Below are 26,909 nucleotides of genomic sequence, written 5' to 3' on the forward strand. Positions count from 1 at the left end.
GAACTTTTTTCGGTCGTTACGCAGCATAGTGGGTAGAGTGTTGTTGAAAAAGTTGTGTTTGGCGGTATATAAAGAATTTTTGTACTCGCTGGCGGCACGAAAATGCTTGTCCCATGCAGCGTCGATGTTAGAATGCTTTGCAATGCGAAAGAGCCTTTTTTTCTTGTTATTCAAACGATTTAGTACTGAATTGAACCATGGTGACTGCGCACGCTCTGTTATTGTGATAGTGGGGATGTACTCTGCGATTAGACCGAGCATTTCAGTTTTAAAAAGTTGCCAGTTAGTATCAACAGGACGCTCTTGATAACTGGCCGCGAAGGTGTCATAAAAAGATGCCAACTCTGTATTCATACCTGCATAATCACCTTTACCATAGAGGGTCAATCTTTTTTTTTTTTTGTTTTTTTTTTTGCTTCTGAGTGAACTGCAGTGGAAAGAGCCACAGATTACAGCGTGATCGCTCGGGGACGGGAGAAAGATAAACGAAGAAAAAATATCGGCATAGGTTGTTAAAAAGAGGTCCAGGATATGAGAGGAGTGGTCTGTAATGCGAGTAGGCTCGGTGACCAGCTGTGATAGGCCGAAAGTGAGGCACGTGTTCATGAATTCACATTCGTTGTTGCCCTTTGACAAGGTGGAAGCGAGGTTAGTCCAGTTTATCGAGGGATAATAGAAGTCACCAAAAAGAACGACGGGGGTATTATGATATGTGGTTGTTATAGTTTGCAATGATTCGTAAAATAAAGGTAAGCAAGAGTCGTCGTTAGTTGGGGGTCGATAGCAAACACCAATTAGGAAGCGCGGAAAGGTAGCATTGCAACATATCCAGGTTATTTCTAAAGAGGTCGAGATATTAACGAGCGTGCAGCGCAGCGACCGGTTGGCGGCGATTAGAACACCGCCACCGCGCGCATTGCCGGGTCTATCTTTGCGAAAGATATCAAAGTGAGGGAGTGAAGGCAATGTTTCGAGATCAGTTATTGATGAATTTAGCCATGTCTCTGTAAGTAGTACTAAGTCACTCGAAGAAGAAATGAGGCTGCAAATTTCATCGCGTTTCGGTATAACGCTGCGGATATTAGTGTACAAGAATTGCACCGGGGAATAATTGACGTTGGTGATTTCGCGTTGAATTTGCACTTCGCGCTAGGATTTTTCGACAGTGTTTTGTGCGGCATGATCATAAACGTATGTTTTGTTGTTTGCGATAAGCTTGTCATTTCTTAATTTGATTTTAAGGTTAAGCTCCTTCGCAAACTGAAGAAGGTTTTTCCGCGCAAGATGAGTTTCAGGCGAGAAGTCTTCACTGACGCTGTAATCTGTTCCCTTAAAATTTTTGCACAAAGAAAGCACAAGGTCTTTGTCTTTGTAGCGCTCAAGCTTTACGATGATCGGCCTTTTTTTTTCCTTGTGTGTAAGCACCCAGTCTATGGGCACGTGCAATATCTCGCGGCTGAATGTCGATATCAAGAAACTGATTACAGTGGTCAATGATCAACTTCTCGGATTCAGACCAGGATTCGGTTGGGCTTTCCTTCAAACCAAAAACCACCCCGTTGTCGCAACGAGACCTATTTTCAGCATCCACTACGCGGGCACTCAGAGCAGATACCTGAGCCAAGCACTCATTTGTTGCCGACTGAACTTCGCTCAGTCGGACTTCAAGGCTATAAGTGACATGAACTCGGACTCAATTTTTCCTAGCCTGTTACTCAGGTCCTCGAACGTTCTGTCGTGGTCAGAGAGCTTTTCGTTAATTGATTTAAGCTCGCTGAGTATGGTTGACTACCCGCATTGTAGATCCTGTAACATCTTGACCAGCCATGACCAGTTACCGAAACCAAGAATCACAGCGGGTGCTTTTTTTTAACTGGTGTTGCTCATAAGTGGGAGATAACTTGAGTAATTATTTTTAACGATAATTGATTAGAAAAGCGGAAGAAAAACACCCACATGCCACCGGTGGGATACGAACCCACGACCTCCGAATTTCGCGTCGGGTGCTCTACCAACTGGGCTACTGCGACGGCTGTCTAATCTTCTGCTTTCGGAAGTATTTGTGTAGTGTAAGCGAACCTTGGGAGTGCTCAGCAGCGCCACCTTCATCCATAGCGGTGGACGTAGTATACGTACTGTGTTACCGCGAGTGCCATGTACGAAGGCGATCGAACGGTGAGAGCGGAAGCTGTGCGAGAACCTTTTCATATGCTACCTACGGCATCAGGACTATACCAGAATCGAGGGTCTCGTTAGCTATTGAGCAGGCACGTAAAGGGAAAATATGGGCTCGTCAATCCATGACGGAAGCCAACAGGGACCGAATCCAACACTACACTACTCCAACACCCTTACACGAGCGCCCATTCACAGCTTCACTTCTCGACACTAATCCACTTCCATCGTTTATGCATTGTTTATGCTTCAACTAGGCCTCTCACAGGCCTCTCAGAAAAAGGCCATACGAGCAATTGCTAATCTAGGTTACTTGGATAGCACGAACCCGTGGTGGAACAGCTTGGGGTTACTGACAATTTTTCAATTAAAAACTCTTCGGCTAGCGCTTGAAACATATAACAGAATTCATCTTGAAACTCATTTTTTTGCAACACCAGAGCTACCACAAAACCCATATCCCCTTCGGCACAGGACGATGAAAGCACCAAAAGCAAGAACAAATTACGGATTCCAAACGATTAGATACCAAATGACTACCTTTTTGAATGAAAACAGAAATTTTTATGACCTCCTACATCAATATACAAGATATACAAGAGAAGATATACAAAATATACAAGAGAAAAGTGATTGCACTGTTGACTGCATGACTAACCGGTACATCCTGTGACATATTGTAAACTGATAACAGTTAACATGATTGTATATATTTTTTCCCTTTTATAATTCCCTGTAACCCAACAGCACGCATCTCAACAACTTTGAAGCTACTTTAAGATTGCTGTACAGTTTTTTGTTTTCCTTTCAACATGCCAACAAGTGTCATGGCGACCGCTACATTTACTGTATTTGTTTATTTTGTGTGTATATATGCTGAATGCAGTTTGTTTACCCCAGGGAGGAAGGCCCTCGACAGGCACCACGCCTTTTGGCCTCCTTCCTAAAGTGTATGAGACACACTTCAAATAAATACTTTTCAAACTTTTCAAACTTTTCAAACATACGTACGATGCGCTGCTTGTTTTTGCAACCGTTTCGTATCAGTCGGGGCACATGAAAGTGAGTAGCCACTTCACAGTGTGCAGTTTGTGTAGAGGAAAACAGATGGCGTCTACGAACGCCATATTCCCTTCTTGCCGTCTTAACCATTGCTGGACGTTCATATAGATACTTACACCATTACCAGCATGTGCGTGCACAGCACGTTTGTGGAGCTAAAGGAGACGGGCTGACGGGAGGATGCGACCAGCTGCACAGCAGTCCTAAGGCTTGAAAAACCTAGGTGAGCCTCGGTCGCGTCTGTTGAACACTGCGCTAGCGCTGGCGCGCATGTGGTTGTTTGGAATTGACATCTTCCCACGCTTTGGTTGATCTGTCACCCATGGAAAGAGAGAACGAAAATATTTCTTCTTCCTTGCCCATAGGCTTGAATGAGGGCCTGCGAAGTAATTTCATTTCGCGTTCATAGTAAGAACCACGTTTCGCAGCTGTCTCGGTCAGGGCAGTTTGTTACCGTTAAACTGGTAGTTATTAAGTTATCAGGAGAAGCAGGATAAGAAAAAAAACTGGCGGCGATGATGCGATGAGGTGCGACACATCTGCGTTAGCAGTATTGGTTTTACATTTCGCTTTTACAATGATCTTCACACTGCGTCTTCGAATTTGATTTCACCGTCGCTTTTTCGTTCAGCAGCTGCGTGGGCTTCTGGTGGCCGGAGGCCTCCTGGAGAGTGGAGGCGGTTTGTGGATAGAGGCTTCGGACCCACAGAATGAGAGCTATACTGCTATAGGCGGATACAAATCAAGAACGAAGCGGCTCTTCCCCGTCAAAGGACCCCCTTCCAGCCAGTGGCGTCTGCCGATTCTCATGACCCTGCATGCGGGACAATGAAGGGAGTGACAGATGAAAAAGAATAGCCCCCCTGTACTGTCGCTGTGCTGCCTGCATTTTCACGCTTTTCAAATGCTCAAACTGCCGTCTGAATCTTTTTTCAGGCAAGTGTGGATGACGCGAAACATCGACATTCAAGAAAAGAACCAGCTCCACAACCGTGGTGCCTGCTTCAGCAGCCATAAGAAATATTGGAAGAACTAAGCAGCGACAAGGTATCCATACAGCTCGAAAAACTGCATTAAAGAAAAGGAATTAGCGTGTTTTTATTTGCAGGATGAAAACCGCAAGCAGAACAGAACGCTTTTGCTCTCCTGAATGCTTTCAAAAAGAGGGAAGCTGCTGGTCGAGTACACCTGCTTCAGCTTTGAAACGGTGTACAGGCGCAGCAAACGGCCTAAAAGTGCGCTAAAATAGCTGACATGGTCAAGGACCCCGAAAAAGGGCTACAAAACGGGGCCCTCAAAGTGAAGGAGTTCCTCGAGCAACCTTTATCAGTGTGTTGATTGGTCTTGGATACAAAATTTTACACTAATATTATATTAGCATGGGTGGGCAGCCGTGAATGAAAAACCACACACAGTTGCGGCGTGTTGTGCGGCGGGAAAACTTACACGGTGCAAGCGTGTCTGAACTGGGGGCTTTTGCAAGCGGGGCAGATGCAATGACCATTGACTGCGGGGCTTTTGATACAGAGCTTCTGACATCGGGTGCTTTCGTGCAACGCCCATCTCATAGTGCCAATGGGGGTGTTAACGGGAATTTTGCGGAGCCCTGTTATCAAATTGCGCCAGGCTGTAGCTGTGCAGGAGAGGTTTCTTTCTATTGAGGTATGTTTTCAGGTCGCAGTTTGCTATGGTCTGCAAGCTAAAGCAAAATCTCACCTGTAGCCATCTATATATCTGTTGAACTTTGACAACACACTCAGATATATCTGAAATCAACAAATTAAGCGTACAGATGAACGCTTAATTTGTTGATTTCAAATAAATCTGAGTGCTGATCCATGCAAAGGTTACAGGAGCACCGTAACCAATCACAGCTACTGGATGAACGATTAAAGGTGTGATAGTATACACTGAAAGATCCAGCCGGGAGTCCCTGAAGTTTTGTCTCTCCATCGGCATATCCGCGAAGAAGCCAGAGAGGGGCTTGCGCGAAGAAAGGGCCGATCCTTCGCTTCCCGGCCGTCAAGGGCGCGTCGACAGGGCGACACCATGGGGACTGCGGTCGGCCGCGATTAGAACAGTTCTCTTTTGTCAGAGGAGGGGGCGAAGCTCCGCAACAAAGAGGGGCAGGCGCACGGCTTCGCTCGCTGCCCGACGAGCACAACAGATGAGGGAGGGCAGGGCCCGACGCCGGGGCGAGCCCCCGCCGTCGGCTCGTCCGTGCGTGAACATTATTTTTCAGCGCCGTCGCACTTAGGCGACGGCGGGCCGCAGAGTCCGCGGCGACGTCACGACCGGACTGCTGGGGCCAGATACGCTGTGGTCGCTCAAGAACACGGGTCGTCTGTCAGCAGATCTTCAAGCGACAGCCGTAAAAGCCGGCGTCTGGCAAGCTATTAGCGTCGCCCTCGCTTCTTATCGGCCGGGGAGTGGGGCTGCCCTAAGTGGCACTCGGCGCGCCGGCTCCTCCCGCCGCCGCTGCAGGTCAGCGCTGCGGTCTGCCGCCGGCACCGGGGCTCTGCCGCCCCGGCCGCGCCGCATGCCTTTCCGGTGGAGACAGCGGCAGCACCCTGGGACACAAGTTCACTGCAATGCCCAAGATGCACAGGGTCGGTCGCTTGCACTTGGATGTTCCGTGCGCCAGTGGCATCTTTCTATCATATATCAGGCATAGAAAATTGCTGCACCTCCCTCCTTCATTCGTGTTTTGCGCACTACGCCGATGTGTTTTGCTGCAGCTAGCAGGATCCATAGCAATTAGTTAGTCGCAGATCCATCAACTGCCTGTCATTTAGTCCAAGTTTATACGGATCATATAGGAATATTTTCTGGCTTGCTCTGTGCCGTGTTTGGCGCTATGGATATAGTCACGCTCTCTTATAACGGCCGCAATAATACCGAACCCTCCTTTATTACAAACGAGGGTGGAGATACCTTTAGAATATGTATTTGGGCTATGGAACTGCGTCTCAGATAAAAAGAACAACCTTGGCCGCACCACTCGGTTATATCGAACGAGGAAGTGCCGTACACTCTTAGAAAAAAAGGTAGTGAAAACGTAGTAACGGCTGCTGTTACAACCTTTCTTTAACCCTTACTACCTATGTACTATGTTGCTACGACCTTGTTACTACCTCGAAAGAAAATTAAGTAGTAACAAGGTAGTAACTTCTGCTGTTACTACGTTTTTTGGCAGTTACTACACTTGCACTACCTCATTATAACCCTGGTAGTATCCATTACTACCTTGATCTGGAAATGGATGATCGGAATATGCACATGTACGTATACTAACATTCCCGGTGACATTGCTACTCAATGCCCCATGTTTTTATATAATGAAAAGGGTTTCCTAATTGGCGGCAAATCTAACAAAATTGCCAGTGCTGTTTTTTGTTTTCGATACAATATACGCAGCGCGTATGTGTTCCATTCTTTAGTTTGATTTCTTAATTGCACTTTTTCACCAACCCCAAGCTATTGTGCCTGACTTGTGCTCATTTTTCCTTCTGGTTTACTACAAGATGCACAAAAATGGACGTTGAGTTTCTGATGTCATGTTCATGCACTCCCTGTGACACATTAGAAAGTCACCACGAAGTCAGGTATTCATGTCTTTCGACAATAAAAACTCAGCAGAGACTCTTTTTCGTTAACACAGAAGATTTCCTTATGTCATTGGCCATCAGCCACTGAAAGGTCCTTCTCAACAACATTGTTGTCCCGTGCGAGAATGTCGATGCTGCTGCTATATTTACACGCAATGAAAGAACAAGAAACTGTGGCTTCACATATCACGGCACATAAGTTGGCAAGTTAACGTCTGGTGGCGTGGCGTAGTGGTTAGAGTGGTAGGATAGAAAGTATAGAAACAGGTTAGAAACAACTTGTGGATAGAAAGTCAAAGGTCGGCGGTTCGAATCCTCCTGAAAGCAGGCATTTTATTTTAATTTTTTTTTGTTTTTGGTCTAGTTTTTTTTATTTTGGCTCTTATTTTGCACTATTACTATCTTATATGCATAAGATTCTAATGTCAAAAGTCATTAGATTATTTCTTAAGGTGTTTTCTCTCGAGAGGTAGTAAATGTTACTACCTCGCAGTTACTACGTACAGTTACTGAGAGGTAGTAAATGTTACTACCTTGCATTTACTACGTACAGTTACTACCTAGGTAGTCATATATGTGACAGTCGTTACTACCCCAAAATGTAGTAACCTCAACTACCTTTTTTTTTAGAGTGTAGACTCGCCTCCGCTGTCAAGAAACGCGTGCTTGCCGTCAGCGCGGACACCGAAGAGCGTCTCCCAGCTCCGTTGATCCCTGCCAAATAAAGTGTCAACCCTCCAGGGAAGAATAAAAAAAGGCGGCATTGAAATCGCAGCTAACCGATGGCCAAGCGCGCCCTGACAGGCTGAAAAGTCAATCGTGTATACGTGTGTGCCGGCTGGACAAAGCGTCCAAACTGGAAGCAGAAGACAGACAAGAGTGACAAAAAGGCAGCGTTGAATGCGAAACTAGTGCACACAGCCGGTCATTCACCAATGACGGCGATTTGAAACGTCTGAATGTCAGTCGAAGTAGGCCCGTCCTGGCCCAACCTGCGCAAATGAAACTCCGCCTTCTGCACTGCCGCCGCGTGCAGACAGCCTGAGACAACAGACTCACATGCGAAGCGGGAGATTCGTCTCTGCATCGTTACAACTTTGTAGAAGAACGAAGACGAGGACGCCGACCTACCCTAAGCATTTGCCGTGAACGCTTCAATCGCTTTCGCATGCAGCAAGAGTCATGCCAGGAGCACAATACGGCAGTGAAGGGATGAGACAGCGGCTTGATACAGTCTGTCCTGAAGAAACAAACGGGGTTCACTGATATTTTGGAAGAAATAAATGTCGCTTTCGTCTGAGTGCGCTCTTTGGCCGTAATAAGGCAAGACCACTTACTACGAACTTCGGATACAACGTACGCGATCTGCGTGATCGTCAGGTTCGTTATAAGCGGGCTCCAGTGTTATACATGTTATATGAGCCGGATTACTGAGTTCGATGTCAATATCAGCGGAAAAAAGAAATTCCTGGTGCCAACAAATTTCCGTTACTTTCATCCCAGTGTCGTGCCTACATAAGTGTGTTTAATAGCGCTTACACCGGTGAACGTGTCGTTTATCGTTACTTCCTTTGTAAAACGTCGGAGTAAATGACAAAGTTCAACTTTAATAACCCATACAAAGCAATGCAAAGTCTTGGCAGATGCGCCACCGAGCCACGCGCAGGACCGTTCCCGGACACGGATATCGTCCAGATCTCTGGCGCGTGTTTGGGCAAGAGTGCGCCGCCGATAACCAGGAGCTGGAGGTGCTCCCGGTAGAGAGCCGACAACGCGGCTGATGCGCTGTAGCGGGCGCTCGAATTTCGATGCAGGCCGAGCGACACGGAGCGCCGAGCTGCAAAGCGCATCGGCCACGCCGCTGCCCCTGGCGACCCTATAAGACGTCCGCATCGTCGCGCGCACCCACGTAACCCGGGCCCGGGCGGGATAAGGCGGGCACCTCAAAGGATCCGGGCGCAGTGAAAGGAGGGCCCCGATAGGGCGGCCCATAAGCCGCGCAACGCCATAAACGCGCTCGCCGCGGCCGACCAGCGCCTGGGGGACCACCCGGGCCGCGTCGAAGATGCGAAAATGGTGTTTGCGCTACACGCGATAAAAAGCGGCCCACAGACCTGCCGTGGCGCCACCGCGGCTCCCTCGGTTTAGCACCCAGTCGCCTGGAGCCCAGGCGCCTCGCTAATCGGCGCCGGCCGGCGACGCGACTCCGGCCCGAGATACCGGCAGTCGCCACCTGCCCGCGCGCCGCCGGCGCACTAGGCCGAGCCGCGCGCCCACCGAGGCCCAGGGGCCCGATTGTGCGCCTGTTTGTTTGACCATTCACAGGCGCCCCGCGGGAGGAAGATACAGGCCGGCGGCAGGGGTCGACGCCGTCCCTCGGCTGCGATTGGGCAACGCGGAAATTGCAGCAGGAAGGCGGAAAGATGCGGTGGGGCCCCGCGCACGCGACAAACGCCTCCAGGTTGGCCGCCGTCAAGCGGCATGTGGCTCAATTACAAGGAGCGCCTCTTGAGACGCTCCACTGGGTCTGCCTCGGCCTTTGGCAGGCGGCTTCAAAGCTACGGGGCTGCAAAAGCGCCCAACCTCGAGCAGAGTAAAGGAAGAGGTGTAAGAACCTCGGACAGGGCTAAAACGAGGGAGGCAACACAGGTGAATTACTCTACACGGATGCGAGCGTATCGATTCCAAAGCGGCATCCCCAGTATTTCTCATGCGGCAATGAGAAAGGCTTGCGTATACTAATCCTGAGGCGACATCCTGTGGGTCAGGATTTCCTGCTTTGGCGGTTCACTCGGTTGGTTTAGGCTTGTTTATGGGGTTTAACGTCCCAAAGCGACTCGGCATTGGTACCTACATTTAATGTTGTTCGCGGAGTTAGCGTGGTATTTACCCTGCTGTCCTCAGTTAGGCAAGCCCCACTGCGAGCACTTTGCCTGTGGATGTTACCCCAGGGAATAGCACTGCGGTTGCGCAGGGAAGATGAATGCAGGGAAGTTGCGCATCATCATACCCAACAATTCTGGGCAAAAGCATTTTTGAATGGGAAAATTTTATGAACGCCATTTTTTCATATAATGTAAGATTTCACTATATCAAATCAACATATGCGCAGATCTTCCATCGGCAGGCTTCAATTTTTTTGCTATTAACGTGTTCGCTCTCGTCAAAAGTGTTCCCCATTGGTTTTCTACAGCAGATTAACTGCACGATGCGCGCGATGGAAACACAAAAATTTTTGCTTCTCGGAAGAATGGACCGTTATCTTCAATATTTCCATATCAGTAGGTCACAGTTTTCTAATGTTTAAATTTTTTTTTAAATGTTGGCGATGTTAGTATAGGAGACACTTATTTTCCTGGGTCAGGGAGAACCCCACCGAGTAAGTGAAACGGATTTAACAAAACGAGGAAGTCAGATGGTCATCAGTCAGTCATAATCAATTATACATACAGCGCAGGTTCAGTATGCCGTGTTTCACACCCCAAAGCCGTACCGTGGAATATTATGGAGGGTGATTTCAAGGGCCTTGGCTGATTTGCACGGGTTGGTTCTTAACGCGCATTAATACTTCAGGCGAAGAAGAAATGGTTTGGCTTGGTTTATGGGGTTTAACGTCCCGAAGCAACTCAGGCTATGAGAGACGCCGTAGTGGAGGGCTCCGGAAATTTCGACCACCTGGGGCTTTTTAACGTGCACCGACATCGCACAGTACACGAGCCTCTAGAATTTCTCCTCCAAAGAAATTCAGCCGCCGCGGCCGGGATTGAACCCGCGTCTTTCGGGTCAGCAGTCGAGCACCACAACCACTGAGCCACCGTGGCGGCTAAGAAGAAATGAGAACACCACGGCTAGAAATGAAGCCCATGTTACCTGCTGGCTCCCTATACTGTATACCGTGACGAGTGACATAGCGGGAGTTCCAGCGAACACCTTCAAAAATTCCTAAAGATAGGGAGTTTGAAAGATAGAGGAAATATTTTCAAAACATACTAACAGACGCAGCGGACGGGAGTTACTTTAAAATTCACCATAATTATGTAGCTAATCAACAAAAAATTACTACTGTGTGTGTGTGTGTGTGTGTGTGTGTGTGTGTGTGTGTGTGTGTGTGTGTGTGTGTGTGTGTGTGTGTGTGTGTGTGTGTGTGTGTGTGTGTGTGTGTGTGTGTGTGTGTGTGTGTGTGTGTGTGTGTGTGTGTGTGTGTGTGTGTGTGTGTGTGTGTGTGTGTGTGTGTGTGTGTGTGTGTGTGTGTGTGTGTGTGTGTGTGTGTGTGTGTGTGTGTGTGTGTGTGTGTGTGTGTGTGTGTGTGTGTGTGTGTGTGTGTGTGTGTGTGTGTGTGTGTGTGTGTGTGTGTGTGTGTGTGTGTGTGTGTGTGTGTGTGTGTGTGTGTGTGTGTGTGTGTGTGTGTGTGTGTGTGTGTGTGTGTGTGTGTGTGTGTGTGTGTGTGTGTGTGTGTGTGTGTGTGTGTGTGTGTGTGTGTGTGTGTTAGCCGTCTCCAGATTCAGTAAATTGTGTTAGAAGAACATCTATTTCCAAACTCCCCTCCATTGCCGCCCTGATCAGGTATACACCATGCATGGTCGCTAGACTTGACCTGCAGTAGGCCTGTCAGAGCTTCCGATAAGTATTGTCCCGTAATCTGGAGGCTGTAACGAGTTTATAGCAGGTGCAGCGAGCGGAAATACTGACATTACGAATGTTATGGTTCGTTAGTCTATGATAAAAAGAATAAATGTGTGTTGCACCGATAAACAAAATGAACAATTAAGACGTAGATATAATTATTTCTGTTCGGTGCACATATAATCATCGCTGCTGCTGGTTCTTTACATGTGTACAGGGATATTCTAAGGCTCCCCCGCCACAGTAAGACGATAATTCGACTTTTTTTTTACAGCAGCCTTCCAGAGCCCTTCGGGCGTCTTAGCACAGCGATGGCGGCAGCTTCCCCACAGCGCGCCTCTTGCCAGCTGTTTCGATCACATGCGTATGATTAGAAACTTTTGAAAAGCGCTGTGCCTAAAAGACGAGTGTTCAGACTAAATTAATTTTCCATTGTTTTGTTCCTGTTAAGTGAGCGGCGTGATGCTGTTTTCCTTATTGTGGGCACCGCCAATGGTGCCCTCAATGCATGAAGTATTGCGAAAAGGAAGGGAAGAGCTGTAGGTTGCTACAGGCGTGAGTGGTAAGCGGCTGCAAAGCAGCATTGCGTTCTGCTGAAAGCAATATTATGGTGAAAGCCTTTAATGGATCATACTGTCGTCCGCTAGCAGAGGGTGTCACACCTTTGGCAGCTTGTTAACTCGGGAACTAAAAAAGATAAACGAATGGTTGTTTCAGATAGGGGAGGAAAAAATGAACCTAGAAGCTACGTTTGATGATTGTAGAGTAATTAGTTAAGTGATTATAGTAAAAAAAGTCAAAATTGCGTCGAAATAACGCAGACGTCGATATAGCCACGGGAATGGTGTGACGTCACATCCACCAGAAGTCGTCATGGCATAGTGAAAATTGTCACAGAATGGTCGAAAAATCGCCGGATTTGTGTCAAATTACATGTAAAAATGTGTAATTAAGCGTAATTAACACTTAAGATCCCCGAAAGATGTATAATTTGGGTATCGATATGGCCACGGGAACGATGTGACGTTACATCCACCGGAAGTCGCCAAGGCATAGTGTCCTCTGCTTTCGCCTCTCAACACTTTAGTTGCCAAAGTGCCTCGCAATTTTTTTCCATTTACGCTTCTATTCACCTGGTGTCACATTTTTCAACGAGGCATATCAGGCGAGAGGTTTTCGTGAATTCCGAAGGTATTGGGACAGCTTAAGTGATGCAAAGCAAGGACGATTTTGCAAGGTTTGCGATATTTACTCTTTATTCGTGCACGAGAAATGGCTATTTTTCTTAATGGCAGGTGAAAAGTTGTCTGTATCCCTAGGAGGCGCCGGTTGCTGCTTTATTCCTTACAAGCGTTTTGAGACGGACAGAAGTTACATGCAAGGAAGTCGGTTCAAATAAACTTCAACTCCATGTGATTCAGCTGCATTGCTGCAATTTCTGAGTTTTTAGAAATTAGAGTTAAACGATTACATAACATGAAATTCACATCTCAAAGCCACTTTACACACAGTCTGCACGCAGTTCTATGAGCGAAAGCAGTAATTACCCCCCCCCCCGCCCCCCCCGCACCCCCGGCCCTTTACTGCAATAAACATACGACGCACACACAGCGCACGAAGACGCACACGCAGCGTGACGTAAGTTCAGTAATGGTTCTGGCTTTTAAGGTTTCATAAAAGCATTTTCAGTGCTCTCATAGAAGAAAAATGCAGTTGTTTCACGGAAGCCAAGGGTGAACAAGGTTTTCTTTAAAAAGAAAATGTACAAACGGAGTTTCTCCGGAATGTGTTGGACAACAAAAGTGAATTCCTGTTCAGGAAATGTTTGGATAAACAGTAAACCAGGTATCCTGACAAATACCACGCAGGTGCTAATGTATACTTCATGGTTTCTTTATTCTTTATTCAGAGGTTACACCGGAGCGCCCATAGGCGTTACAGCAGGGGGGTTACAGCATTGAAAAAATACATCCTCGTGAGTACAGCACACCTGGATTTCACTGAGTCGATTCCATTCGCCTATTGTTTTAACAAAAAAAGAGTTTGCGTAAGTGCCAATCCTTGAGTGATACTCACGAATTTTGAGACTATGGTTTCATGCCGTGATCAGTCTCTATGCGCAAACATGCTATTGTGGAAGTATTTATTAGCTTCTTCAAGAAGTGATAGCAAACAAGGGGCGAGAAATACTGCAGTCAACGCTTCCAAAGCGTTTTTTTTTTTTTGTTACATAAGCTATGTAAGAAGATTGACGCATAGATACGCGCATCAGAGTGCATATCGCTCCTGTTGCGATTAATTAACTGCTTAACAGAGTACTCTACAAAGCGCTCATTCAAATGCTCAATGTAATGATCCTTCTTTTCAAGAACTATCGATGATAAGAACGTCTCGTCCGATCGTTGCGTACTATTTCAAATGAATGGTAGGAACAAAAATTTGTATTCGCATCATCGCAGGTTGGAAACTTAAAAATATATGTTCGACTAACATGTACAGTAGAAAAAGTTGGCCTTTTTTACTTGCCTCGGCTTTCAAACCGCTACATAACTGATTAAGTGACATGAAATATTTCCTTCACTGAAATCGATGCCATGTAAATACTGTAGGTGTATAGCTACACCCAGGACTCCACCAAAAATGTTCAGCAGTTTCTAAACGTAGGATTTCTGAGTTAGAAAAGCACTTTTTTCGGCATGGCATTGTCACCATTGTAGCGCATTGGAATGCCACTAAGACGTGCTAACCAGTAGGCTGGTTAACTAATACTGCATAGTTAAGTTATTAACTATTACTGTTAGTCTCCTCATTTATCAAGAGGTGTGTAGCTTACCGTAAGTAATATCCATATCAGTTTTTAGCATTTCGGAAACGCAGTTACCCTCGGCGCTGAGGCCCAACAAATTTTGCCTACATTGCGCCAAAATACATGCGCTTTCGAAAAGCTTGCAGGCAAAGCAAACCCTTCAGTGCACGTAACTCGTTGAGATAGCCGAAATTTGTTTGGCCACAGCTCCTAGAGTAAGTACGTTTTCCAAATTATAAAACCTGATATGGATATTACTACCGGTGGGCTACAAGCCTCTCTATAAATAAGGAGACTAACAGTAATAGTTAAAGACTTACCTATTCAATATTAGTTCACTAGCGGACTGTTAGCACATCTTAGCTGCATTCTGATGCGCTACACTGCTGACAATGCTATGTCGAAAGAAGCGCTCTTCAAATGCAAAAAGCAAATTTTTAGAAATTGCAGGTGATCTTAGGCGAAACATCCGATATGATGAAACGGAAAGACTAAAATAACTGCTGTTCTGGTTCTCTGTATACTCCTGCATGAAACGAACCACTGCAATGAGGCATAATATTTATTGTTCGTGGCTAATGTGATGCTCCACCGAGCACCATACATTACCAATACATTACCTATGGGTTGGACCAGTCGCACGCATAGAGGAAGGAGGGGATTTGACATTTTTCAATAATGGCCAAAAGAGCCGCTCCAATCGGATTCGCCAGGCACTCACCCACCACCTCAACTGTTTTCAAGCATAGAGCGTTCCGCGCTACAGTCATGCACAATTTCTCGTGTGAACACTTGTTTTCAGTTTTTCACACCGATTCATCTGGCCTCCAGACGCAATGAAACACTCGAGGGACACGGCTGCGCGTAGGTTTTCAGCGACGGCAGCTTCCACAGAGCTTCTTTTCTGAGTGCCGACACGACGCCGTCGCACGACCACTTACGCGCCGATCCCAGCCATGACTCCATTCTCGTTCAGCTTGACAGAGGAGCCGGGGGCCGTCGGCGATGGCCGGACCTTTAATTGGTACCGGCAGTGTTACGTCGAAGTGTAGCCGGCGCGCCTGCTATCGCCGCCGGACGCATTAGTTACGCCGCTGAGGCCCGCCCGCGGCGTCCAACTCTTGCGCGAGGGCAGGTTCCGCGCGACGCGCCGGCGGCCACCTATCTGCTGATGTCGCAATTGGCGCCTCGGCGTTCTTCCCGCGCGCACTCGAAGCCCTGTTCTCTTTCAGCGGGCCTGGCGGCGCGCCGGCGGCGGCGACCGGGGGCGGACGGGCGCTGGGCGGCCACTCGGGTTTTCCGCTTTTGAGCTTCAAAGTGCATCCTGCCATTGAGATAACGGCGCGCGAGCGGTGGCAGATGGTTACGGACGCCATAACACCATGGGAAGTGTTTTGCCGCCGCCTTGTCCCGCTCTTTGGCGGCGCCCGTGCCGCCGGGACACTGGGAGCCGCCGCCGGAGGAGCAGTGGTCCCGATTTAGGGACGCCTGGCACAGCCAGCCAAGCGCGCGCATAAAATGTCGAGAGGCGCCGAGGCTTGGCGGCCTTTGAAGAAGCCGTTCTTCCTATCGCGCGGCGCGAACGTCAATGCCCGCCCGCCTGAGGACACTGAGCAGGGCCGCCACCAGAATTACACGCGCACTTCCGGAAGGCAAGAACGCGGCTCGTCGCTGCGCGCGAATAGAATCGACGCGGTTCTCCTTCAACCACCGACGCGCTGCGATATTTTGCCGAAGACTAACGGACTAAACTCACCGTCATGTCACCAGGCGGCTTCCTCTGCGGGATCTGCGTTCTTAGATAAAAACGGCGTACGGAACTTTCTCAGAAGTGGCTTAGCTTCAGTGTACGTAAGGGAAACGCATACAGTCGATTCAGATATTTGTTTACGTAATAGGCGGGGAACATAACCCCATACGAGACGTATACGGTATGCGGTATGCGTTGAACGAGCGCGGTTGTGAGTACCATCATCAGTCCGGACTCGCATCTTTTCTTTTTTAGTGGCCGCGCAGCGGTGCCTGACGTGCAGGCTGCCCTTCATGTCACGCTGTGCTTCCGTTTTTAAGGCGTCGCTTTCCGCCCGTGGCTGGAGGAAATAATTTGCACCTGCCCATGTTCGTTCGCGCTAGACAAAGGTCAGAGACGCCCTAAGGCTCCACAGGTAACCGTTTGTACCGTAACCAGGGAACAGGGTTTGCTTCTCCGCCGTGTACAGCCATTACAGCACGCCTGAAGTGCAAAAGGTCTCGAAAGGTGAAGACAAAGATTATTCTTATCTTGCACAGGTTTAGAGCGCGTGTGTCCGTGGTCGCTGTGTGCACTTATACAATTAACTAATCCCATGCCGACTTCACAACGACACTATTATGTGGCAGAAGAGGAAGATTAAAACTGAGAGCGCGCGTCACACGTAGCCATGTTTGGAGCGTACGCCATCAGCTCTAGGTCGGTGGTTAGCGAGCAGCGTTCGCAAGGTAAAGGTGCCCCAGACTGGAAGTTCTGTTATTCGATTGTTTCGAAGTTAAAACTGATACCGACGGGGCATAGCCTGAAGACGGACTGCACCGCGCTGCGCTTCAATGGGGAACGTCTATCGCTCGAAGGAGACAGGGAACCCTTTCCAGACAAACCGCGACTTGCGCCGAAGCAGCAGAGTTAAACGAGCTTGGAGAGACGGGGAGGGCGGCAGCGCGGGCGCTCGTCGACGGTCTCCCGCTGGTTCGGGTCACGAGAGAGCGGGCGAAGGCGCCAAGCGGCCCTCGTCCGGTGCGACCATTGTGCAGCGGCCGAGTAGGCGGCGGTGCACCGCAAAACGGGTCCGCAGCGCCGAGAGCGGCGCCTCAGGCCACCCAGGAGGACCCGGGTTCTCTTCGGGCGCTTCTTCAGCGCGCAGCGGGTGCCCATCGTCAGGTCGTCAAGAGAAACGAGACTGCTCCGGCCGCTCAACAAAGCCCGCGACGAGCGTCTGGCCGCGAACTGCCCGCGTGCCTCTGTTGCGTTCTTTCACAGTCGACAACGATACACTAGGCGTGTTAAATTCGCTTTGCTTCTTTCTTCTCCCTTTCACTCCGCTTTCATTATTCTGGCTGTGAACGGCCCGAGGCAAGCTTGTCACCGAAATGGACTTCACCAGCTCTGTTTACAGTTTGCGCTTCTTTTTTTTTTTTTAGCCTTGTCTCTTGAGGAAAAGAGAGCAAGGAACAGACTCAAGAAGTTTCCAACCTTCACTTCTTCCTCAGACACACATGTAATGAGCTTCACAGTTCGTTTCTCTCCTCAGAGGGTGCAAGGCTTGGAGATAGTAAAAAGCTCATGCAGCTTGCATGAATGTAGCAAAAGATGCGCCTACACTCCTTTTACAGGGGGGAAAGGGTCGGCAGCTGAAAACAATAAAATTCCGCCCTCCAAGTTACTGCTTTGTTCCAAAAATAACAAAAGAGGAAATTTTGTCTCAACACCACGACCGCCTTTGACCTCATGTGCAATGAATCAGCTGTGATTTTACGTGACTTCAGAAGCGAATGAGACCTCAGCATCTTCTAAATTCATGTGTACATGCGCTTTAATCATCGTTATTTAATGATTCAAGTTAATTACTACGCATAATTACAGTCTAAAAGATCTAAGGCAGCAGGCGTGAAAATACTTCGTATTAAAAACTCACATGTGAATAGTCTCTTTAAATTACGCCTCGTTAATTTCACCCTGAGTCGCCATTAGAGTATTTTTGTTTTCGCTCGATAGCTTAAGACGTCGAACTCTTCAAGCTGCTCCTGAGTGATTACTGCTGTTCTTCCAGCCGACCGCATGAATTAAATAACATTCTTTATGCAAAACAAATTTGACAGCTTGAAGATTAGGGTTGCACAAATTCTTCCAGCATAAAATTTTTCTTAACTAGCCTGCATTCAGCAGTTGTTAAGCGTAGTGGAATGAGAACCGTTGAGGGGAAGCCACGCGTAGCGGTCAGCTGTACAATGGAGTCTTGTTAATTTGTACTTACGTTTTAAGGGAACTTATCCTTTGGCCCCCGTCAACATCAAGTATACCGAGAAGGCTCCACTCAGCTCGAACAATTTCTCGGTCTCCTTCGAGTCGGAATTATCGAGATTCAACTGTATTTAGGACAACTGTAGGACGGAAGTCTCTTGTTTTGGACATGGCTCTCTAGGTGTTCTTCCTTCTGTCCCTTCCTTCTTTCTTCGACATGTAGACCTTCCATTTATACTTTTGTCACGTGATCGTATGACGTCATCACAACCGACCCACATTGGCAGGTGGCAATCTTCCCACCGTGGCAAGTGGCAGTTAAATTAATTACTGTCCGCGAGAGGTGGCTCGGGGAGTGCAGTCAGGGTTTCACAAGCCCCATGAGTGGCTGTGTGTGAAACAGCCACCTTGCGGGGCAGTGGTGCATCACTTAAACGCCGCCCCACTGCGCCAGGATGATAGGAGTGGTATGCGGACTCCCCGTGATCTATGAATGTAAAGTAACGAATGACCAATTGCGCATATATGGGCATCAACCTACTAACGCTATCACGTCGTACCCGTACGGCGAAGATTAAATGTTTCCTCTAGTTTTTTACCTGCCACGAAATTCTGCATTTTAATGAAATGCTGGGAATAAGACTCTTCATGGTGCATATAATGGAGCCCGTATAGGTTTTTAAGAATTTTGCTCCGTAGTTAGCCTCCCTGACATGTCGTTGCATGCTCCTTATCGTTCCCACTGAGAATTCTTTACGACGCACGCGTTGGAAAATACAGGCTCAGTTACTATTTTTAACTTCTTTTAAGTACTTGACATCAGTTTTTTGGAAAGTAGACGAGCCACTACCAGTTGGTTTTGTAAATTTAATCACGGCCCCAACCCGGGTTGCTCTGACTACCTCATCTTGCCTCGATCATCTTGTTAAAAATAATGATACTCTTGTATCTGAAGCCGGCTCGATCACCTCTGGCCTTGGCGATAACTCCTTAGTTTGCCTGTTGGATTACCTGCATGCCAAATTTCACAACCGCTTACAGCGGCCTCACATTTCAATGCATATCCGAGGAAGCTACCCCTCGAGTATTTCAATCATGACATGAGTATGCGTGGCTGGTCATGCTTTTTTAGCCTGAATGATCCTTATCTCGTCTACAAATTATTTGTTGCAGCACTTGAAGGCATGTAGTGCAAGACGATTAGTTCAAGACGATTCCTTTCAAGACGATTAGTTAGTTGAGAAAATTTATATCAAATGGATGGATCACATGGATCACGGCGGTACTTTAGAGCATGATTGCTAATGAAAATAAACTTGACCAGGACTCTGCCCGATCGTGTTCACTTGACGTCACAAAGATGTTTGAAGGAAACTTGCAACAGATTAAGCTCAGAGCTACAGTGGTCTGAAGTAACATATTATACAAAACTATTTTCCGACTTTAGATATAGGCATCCAGGTACTGATTGGAGTGTCAGTTATCCAGTGGGGCACTTTCTGACCACCTTAACATTTACTTTGTAAACACTGACACTGAGAAAAGTACATAACAGCAAGTTGGAATTAACCATGCTGCTCTAAATAGTTTATTCCTTGCACCGTCTGATAAACTTGAAGTATACAATACCTTTATGAACCTCAAAAACGACAAGCATTAGATATTGATAATTTACAAATAAAATCGCTTAGATGTCTCTTGGATTACGTAACTCCTTCTATATCACTTGCATCATTAACATGATTCTTGGGACTGGAATATTCCCTGAAAATACCATCCCATCACTATGTAGCAAATACCTTCTGATCAAAGAAAACATTTCGCAATTCTATCCTCATTTAAGGCAGGATTTATCCACTCTCCATTCCCCAAACTGCCGTCTCTTCGTTTCTTAGGCTCATACCCTTTGTAAAATTCAGACAAACAGTAGTAATATACCAACAAGACTGTTTATACCGCTTCCCCTTTGATACCTCCTGCTCCCATTACCCTGAACTCTATGCAGATCTTGCGCACTGTCTCTTCTGCTCTCCTGGTTGCTCTTCAGTCAACTTCCTATCCCCCTCCCTCGTCCCACTCCTTGGCATACCTGGCTGGTTTCTTTTTGTAAAGATTATCAGCGTAGCCTAGTGTGGCAGCCAAAGCACATATTAAGCGATTTGTGTTCTGAAATAAAGTGTGTTTTATGGTTGATAAATCATGGGGGCTTAACGACCCAAAGCAACTCAGGCTATGAGGGACGCCGGAAATTTCTATCACCTGGGGTTCTTTAACGTGCGGTGACATCGCACAGTAGAAGGGCCTCTAGAATGACGCCTCCATCGAAAGTCGACCGCCACGGCCGGGATCGAACCCGCGTCTTTCGGGACAGCAGCCGAGCGCCATAACCACTGAGCCACAATGACGGCGAAATAAAGTGTTTAGCTATTACTATTAATACTACTACTACTACTACGATTACCCCTACCGCTACCACCACCACTACTACTATGAAAAGAAGCAAAGTGACAGTTTACTGTAACGACGGGAACAACAACGAAGCATCTAACTAGATGGTTTGGTTTGGTTTATGGGGTTTAACGTCCCAAAGCGACTAAGGCTATGAGAGACGCCGTAGTGGAGGGCTCCGGAAATTTCGACCACCTGGGGTTCTTTAACGTGCACTGACATCGCACAGTACACGGGCCTCGAATTTCTCCTCCAAAGAAATTCGACCGCCGCGGCCGGGATCGAACCCGCGTCTTTCGGGACAGCAGCCGAGCACCATAGCCACTGAGCCACCGCGGCGGCGCATCTAACTAGAAAACAATATCGGTTATACCAGTTTTTTTTCTAAAGATTTGCAAAAAATCAGACATGGCAAAATTTTTTGTGTGAAAAATATACTATGCGATGTACCATTCGACTTCAAGATGGCTCGCTCTACAGAAACAGCCCTAGTAACACTGAACAAATATGTACTACAGAACACTGAAGAAAAAATTTATTACCCTGAGCCTATTTTTATATGTGTATGCGCAACGCAAGGAGCGAGGACGCGAAAGAAGAGGACAGATACAGCTCTGTGTCCGTCCTCTTTTTCTCTCTCGCCCTCTTCCCTTGAGCTGTGCATAAATATGATACACAAACTAGCCCGCACGTCAACTTTATTTATATATTTTAGCGAAGGCTATGACCTACTGCATAGCAGTATACCAACGCACAAATTCTATGTGAACGCAATTCGCGGAAATAGCTTAGTATCGCTCGCATCTTGTTTAAAAATTGGCAGTGGCTTAGCTCTGCTATGCCAGGATATACGTAGCGTGAGGTGAGGGCGAGGTGTCCACATCTCGGTGGACACGTGAACCAGAAGGAAGGCGCATAACTGCCCTCTTGGAACAGTGGACACCTCAACCGTGTTTTAAGCTAAGTGGAGGTAGGGACAGGTGTGCGCTGCGTGCGTTGGCATTGACAACGTTGTGCCAGAAACGCGGCGCTGAAGCCATAGACCGTCGGCGTTACTTGTGTTCATTGGCGTTGGCAACGTTTTACTCTCCTATCATTTTAAGGAAATGAAGTGTTCATAATTGCTCCCTGGGTCAGTGGACGCCTGAATCGTGCTTATAGGTACATACGTGGGGTGATGAGAGAGAAATATATATGTATATGTATCAGCAGCGCGAACACAACACAGGAAGAAGAAGGAGAAGATAGTACAGAGCGCTGAACTTCCCACTTTTATTTGAACAAAACTGAACCCGCACTTATATACACACACCAGGTAAAATCCCACCAGGGGGGGGGGGGGGGGGGGGGTGTAATCAAGGCATGCGATCGAACTGGGACGCACACGATGTCCAGGGCATCAAAAAGATAACTAGAATCGCACATACAATGAGTTCAATGAAATGAAGCACGAATGACATGCGGAAAACAAGAGAATCTAAAAACAGGGTTGAGTGTGCGCAAATGGAAAAAGGGGCGCAAATTTTGCTAAAAACATGAGAAGGCGAGAACATAGTAAAAAGAGAGAAATGTGGGCTGCAGGCATTAACAAGGTTGTGCCAGAAACGCGGCGCTGAAGCCATAGGCCGTCGGCGTTCATTGTGTTCGTTGACGTTGGCGTTGTCAACGTTTTACACTCCGATCATTTCCAGGAAAGGAAGGCGAGCGCGCGCGGCGAGGCACGCCAGCTGTGCGTAGTGACGTCACTTGCTCCTCGCGCATGCGCAGCACGGCTCTCCAGGAGCCACGCGGAACTGCTCAACCTCGGCCAGTGTAGCTCACGTTACAAAAATGGACACCAATCTCTCCATTTAGCCAGCGACCAATATTCGGCATTAACCGTAACGAATGGTGTCCCCCAGGGAAGCGTCTTGGGTCCATTCCTTTCATGTTTACATAAACTACATCGTAAATATTAATGAAAATGCATAATTTGCAATATATGCATACGACAGTAGCATACTTTGATATGGCTCGGACCATAACACTCTGATAAAAGAAGTGTAACAAAATTCTAGAGAAACTTCTTTCCTGGCCATATTTGAATCGAATTAAGGTTAATTTTACTAAAACCAAAGCATTAATGTTCCTGCCGGGGAATAACCCAGCTATATTTAGCACTGTCCTTAAATATGCCGGAGGCCCGGAGATGAAACGCAAATTGTTAACGAGCATGAAACTACAAAGATTACTTTTTCGTCCTCCCTGTCTTGGGATAAATATTTGCTACAAACCTGCTGTGGCAACCGGATCTATTTCTCGTTGTCATTCCTCCCTTACAGAACATTAAGCATGAGCTATATTGTCACGTAGTGGTGACTGCAGTCCGGTGAACAGGAAAACAGCGAGAATGGCTTCTAAACGAAACTCTTTATGTGGGCTGACTTGCGCCCGCAAAGAACTTAATCACTCGGCGGCGGCGTCGCAACAAGCGTCACGAACAAGCGTCACGAACAAAAAGCCTTAGCGATGCGGGTTATCCGGATGATGTGCTGACTACAGTTGGTGAGTCGATGCTGCAGAAGATTAAAAACCAGAACGCACGGGGCTCCGGAAGTGCTAGACTGAATGGGAGGAAAGTTGAAGTGGTGCCCTACCTTCACGGTGTGTCGCATAACCTGAAGAAAGTGGCACAACGGCACGGCGTGACGGTAGTGTTCTCGGCACCTTGTAAGATTTCTGGTTTATGTGCACGAATTGCGAAGGCCAGTGAGGGGAAGAAGCCCAAGAGCTGCACTGTTAAGCATGCTAACAAGTTCGTTGCTTGTTCGACTCGGGTCGTTTACAAGATACCCCTGTCATGTGGTAGGGTGTACACGGGCCAAACTGGCAGATGTGTGAATGACCGGGCACGCGAACATAATAATTCTCTGAAAAATTCGTCAGATCAAAATACTCTCCCACGTCACTGCAGGAGTTGTAAAGAATATGTTCCAGGTTTTAACAACATTTCTGTTATCGGAAAAGGGAAAAACAGGGAGGAGAGGGAAATCCTTGAGGCCTTTCATATTAGGCTGCAAGGCAGTGACACATGCATCAGTGCACCGTCCTTGCATCTCACTAGCAAGGAAGTTAATTTCCTAGGCAGAAGTGTGCGCGTGCAAGATTGATAGACATATTATCTGTATTTTGTTGTTTGCCAGTGTTGAAGCGTGTATCCACTCCTCGGTGATCTGCCACTTATGTATCTGTTTGTTTTGTTTGGTGTGTCTGATACGCATGCGTCTTCTGGTGACCTAGGTTGGCCGTTTCTCGATTAAACTTCAGTTGTTAGTCCAGCGTTGTCCTGTGTTCTTCTTCTCCTCGTGTCTCGTTCTTTCGCTGGTGAAGTTATGTCTAAAAATGATAACACCCCGTTCCCGCGGCCTTGAGCGCGAACGACCGGACACTACAGTCATACGTGGTAATATCATGATTTCCTTGCATCACATACCAAATACTTTACTCTAGTTCGGGCTACTACAGCAAAAACTCATATAAAAAATGTTGAGTTGTAAAACTAAATGTCATCCCTATACTGCAAATATCGATTACTTGCCCTCGATCGAGGCATACCACAAGGAATATAACATAAAATGAAACACGCACAGGCGCGGACAAAAGTAAACGGAGCACGCAACTGTCTTCGAATATTTTTCACGCGTCACCTAATTGACATTTCCAGCAGTGGTGCGCGCATGCTGGTAGCGGAGGTTGGTGGACTTTCTTGTAGACAAACAACGCTTCTTCATTGCCAATGGAGAAAGCGTGTTTGCACTTCGAACGCAATAGCGTGCTCCGTTTACTTATGGCCGCGGCTGTACAAGTATCGCCTTCTATGTTGGTTTCATACCTCACCGAATACACTTAAAAGTTCGCTGGCGACAACTGCCACAAATATTGAAGTTGAAATATCAAAACTTACACCTTTCATAGACGCAGCACTGATCAGTAGTTAAATATAAGATTCCGAAATGACTACAAATTAAATTACAGTCATTACAGCGCAACTCCCTGTCTGTGCCACCTCAATAGTGAACATTGCTTTTCACACTTAAGGCATTAAACACGAATTTTGCATGCCGGCAATGAAAGATTTTGTGACCTTGTAAACGTGCAATGCTATTTGCTTCAACACAATTGTGTTTCCTATGTGCATGTTATGTTTATGTGAAGCTGGAAGTCATGCTTATGCAATCTGCTTTTCTTTGATATTGTTATTGATAATTTGCATAATTGTTTGATATTATTGTCTGCATAATGGTACTGCACACTTCTCTGCGTTACGCAATATTATATTACTAGTTTTGCAACATTTAATGAAATAAAGAGCGAGATCAATATTAAGGCCGCAGAAGGACTTCAAAGATCATGAGACAGATGTCCTCTTCGCCTACCGCATTCGTCTTAATCAGAGTGAAACTGGTTTCCCTATTCATTTCTATCACGATGAGCATTCAACCACGTATCCCTGGTGGGAAGGGGACAATGGAGCACGCCTCCTTCCATCCCTCTCCTGTAATCAAGCCCCAGCTTCCTCATAATTAATATAGGGATGTGTCAGCAAAAACAAATACTGAATTCATTTTTTTTCACTAGGGGTTTATCGTACCACTCCAAGCTATCGAAAGCTTGAGAATTAAGTGTCTTTCCACAGCTGCCCTGCGCTGAAGCGCAGTGCAATTCCCTCAATTCAGTTCTTTACTCACGCGTATGGATAGCTTCATTTAAAGAAAACATCTTAATTCTTGAAATTACTCGCGGTCCCTGTTGAAAGTATGAACTAGTGGCATGTCCAAAATAGTTGCAGGAAGAAGCAAGGGAACGCTGTTGTAGCCGAATTAGTGTATGTGTCGAACAGGTTGGGTGTGAGCCAAGGCTTGAAAATACGTATACCAGCGGCTCCTTTCACGAAAATAAAACTGATGCGTTACTCTCCACAGTCTCATCATGAACCCAAAGTATTGTGGGCATAGCTGCGTGAGTGGCTCTTTACGCGGTTTGTGTCGCCCGTTGTCGACGCTGCCGGCATAGAATGTTGTAACCGAAAACTGTGGCGGTCTGCTGCTGGCCAAAGGTGATAGAAAATGTTACCCTTAGTTAAGTCATGCAGTCCCGGGAGTAGTGTTGCTATTACCGCTGCTACAACTGGAAGATATCTATAACGACTGCACAGCTACCACAGTCCACGATGAAGTCAGCAATAAAATTCTAATCAGAAAGGGTGTCAGGCAGGGAGACACGATCTCGCCAATGATATTCACCGCCTATTTACAGGAGGTATTCCGAGGCCTGTATTGGGAACAGGTGGGGGTAAGAGCTAATTTAGAATAGCTAAGTAAACTGCGATTCGCTAACGACATTGCCTAGCTAAGTCACTCAGGAGATGAACTGCAAAGCATGATCAATGAGTTAGACAGGCAGAGCAGAACGGTGGCTCTAAAAATTTACATGCAGAAAACCAAATTAATGTTCAACAGCCTCCCAAGGGAACAGCAGTTCACAATTCGTACCGAGATGCTGGAAATGGCAAGGGAATAAGTCGTTTTTTTTACGTCTATTTAGGGCACGTAGCGACCGCTGCTCCGGATCATGCGAGGGAAATAACTAGAAGAATAAGAATGGGGTGGAGCGCATATGGCAGGTTCTCTCAGATCATGAATGGCAGTTTGCCAATGTGCCTCAAGAGAAAAGTATACAACAGCTGTATCTTACAGGTACTCATCTATGGGGTAGAAACGTGGAGGCTAACAAAGAGGGTTCAGCGTAAGTTAAGAACAACGCAGCGAGCTATGGAAAGAAAAATTATAGGTGTAACATCAAGAAACCGGAAGCGGGCAGAGTGGGGGGGGGGGGGGGGGGGGGACAAACGCTGGTTAATGACATCCTAGTCGAAATCAAGAGGAAGAAATGAGCTTGGGCAGGGCATGTAATGCGAAGACAAGATAACCGCTGATCCTTAAGGGTAACGGAGTGGATTCCAAGAGAAGGCAAGCGTAGCAGGGTGCGGCAGAAAGTTAGGTGGGCGTATGAGATTAAGAAGTTTGCGTGGTTACAGTTGCCGCAGCTGGCAAAGGACAAGGTTAATTGGAGAGACATGGGAGAGGCCTTTACCCCACAGTGGGCGTAGTCAAGTTTATGATGATGATGCTGATGACTACTAGTACTGCTTCTA

This window comes from Amblyomma mixtum, chromosome 3, assembly GCF_055824585.1.
Source record: "Amblyomma mixtum isolate Tamu chromosome 3, ASM5582458v1, whole genome shotgun sequence".
Taxonomy (NCBI): domain Eukaryota; kingdom Metazoa; phylum Arthropoda; class Arachnida; order Ixodida; family Ixodidae; genus Amblyomma; species Amblyomma mixtum.